Below are 1,155 nucleotides of genomic sequence, written 5' to 3' on the forward strand. Positions count from 1 at the left end.
TCCACGCCCACAAAGGGAGCCTCCTGCAGCAAGTGGGATGCTCGTGGGCGATGGTGGAGGAAAGCCGCCCTGGGGTGGGAGTCAGGGGGAGTTGCCCCTCACAGGGGAGGGGAGCAGACCCTTTTCTGTCCGCAGGGTCAACAGAGGACTGTGGGGATTGGCACCAGGCCATCAGACTCATCCGAGGAGGGAGCCCAGGAGTGACACCTGCCTGGGGGCCCGCTTCCAGTCAGGGCTCTGTCAGCTCCCCCAGGGGCCACACGCACACACCCTCTCCTGCCCCTGAGGCCTTAGGGGGAAGCCAGAGCGCGCTGGCTGGGGCAGCTGGAGTGGCCTGGGGTTCCCGATGGCCTGCCAGTGACAGCATGAGGCCTGAGGCCCAGGGGACCCCGAACCCCTGCTCCAGGCTCCAGCGCTGGGCCCTGGGAGGGATCTGAGGTGTCCCACTTGGAAACTTCTGCCGCGTCCTAGAGCAACAGCTCTCCCCCGGGGGCCTGCCTGCCCATACCCATGGCCCCACAGACACCTGGCACCTCACCGCTTCTGGATTGGGGGGCACCCTGCAACACCCACACCCACAACTGGCCTCAGTGTCAACACTGAAACCCCAAGGACGGTCTGCAAGCCCCACCCGGCCCCACCAGGTCCAGAGGCCTCCCCAGGCCCCACCCTCCCTCCTGTCTGGGCCCCAGGGTCTCCATGCAGTGTGCGCTCTCTTGTTTGGGGCAAAAATGGGGAGGGGTGTAGACCCCCTAAAGACTGTTGGGGATGGTAGGCTTCTCTGATCAGGCCTGAGCCCCATTCGGAGTCTGAGACCCCTTGGAAAACGGGGGAGGAAACCAGGCCCACGGAGGAGCTGGAGGTCATTCTTAGGCAGGGGTCTTGGCGCCCCACCCCTAAGCTGGGCTCTTCTTTTACAAGCAAAACTACCCACCCTGGGGCGGAGGTATCTACCGGAGCCCAGGACTGCCTGACCCTTGACCGGGGAATCCCAGATGCGTGCTCACACATCCAGGGCCACGAGACCGGCCCTTTCGCCAGCTGTGACGCCGCAGATTCAGACCCGGAGGAGGACGCCCCGGGCTGGAGGGGCAGAGGGACGCCCCTTCCCCGACCAAGGAGAGGCTCGGGGAGGAAAATTTCCCTCGCACCCCC

The sequence above is a fragment of the Bison bison genome, unplaced genomic scaffold (assembly GCF_000754665.1).
Source record: "Bison bison bison isolate TAMUID 2011002044 unplaced genomic scaffold, Bison_UMD1.0 scf7180017859600, whole genome shotgun sequence".
NCBI lineage: Eukaryota > Metazoa > Chordata > Mammalia > Artiodactyla > Bovidae > Bison > Bison bison.